This window comes from Sinocyclocheilus rhinocerous, unplaced genomic scaffold, assembly GCF_001515625.1.
Source record: "Sinocyclocheilus rhinocerous isolate Xijiao unplaced genomic scaffold, SAMN03320098_v1.1 scaffold7088, whole genome shotgun sequence".
NCBI classification, from domain to species: domain Eukaryota; kingdom Metazoa; phylum Chordata; class Actinopteri; order Cypriniformes; family Cyprinidae; genus Sinocyclocheilus; species Sinocyclocheilus rhinocerous.
In genome coordinates this window covers 8,338-9,221 of record NW_015667334.1, presented here as the reverse complement: position 1 = coordinate 9,221, position 884 = coordinate 8,338, and positions in this window count along the sequence as shown.

Genomic DNA, 884 nt, shown 5'->3' with positions numbered 1-884 from the left:
TTCCTATATGTTTTGCTGTTTATTTCAGAGTATTCTTGAAATTTGTTATTATTAAACCATCAAATAAAATCCAGTTATTAATTTTCATTTGGTGTCTTCGAACATATTGACTTTTGGTTGGAAAATGTTGAATGTCGAGTAAGATATGTTAGCTAAGCAGTATAGCTATTAATGCAGGAAATTTTCTTTCTGCTCTGTTCATATAGGCAAATTAAGCAACAGGTGATTTCAATATAATTGTGTATGTGTTCCTGGATGGAAAAATACCAACACATGCACACCTCACCTTTCAGGAGCTCCACCTTCATGAAAACTGGTTGGAGAACAGCCCCACCTATGAGGTACGTTTCCCCTTGTAACTACCCATAGGTTTCAGTGTACATCTAACCACCAACAATTTTCTGGTGAGAGAAATTGGGTAAGTAGTTTTTTTTTTTCTCTCATTGTTTTTGATTTTAATTTTTTTAGTAGATCTTTATTCCTTTACCTACTCTATAGAAGACCTAACAAAAAAAATAAAAAATACACCACAGCCATACTCATTTTTACTTTAAGAAGAAAATTTGCTTATTTGTTGGATTCAATTGAAAATTTAAGTCGTTGGTGAGATTACAGATATCTAAAATGCAAGGAGTGTATATTGTGTAGTTTTTTGTTTTTTGAGCAACATTTCTTCCTGGTCTAACCCTTAAACATAGGTAAAAATTGTTGGCGTAACCTATTAAGTCATATTGACTCATATTAAGTATTATTTTTGTCTTAAACACAACCAGTTATTTTATTGATTTATTTATTTATTAATGTTTACACATAAAGCATATTTTGGGATATATGTATACAGGTGCATCTCAATAAATTAGAATGTCGTGGAAAAGTTGCTGCTG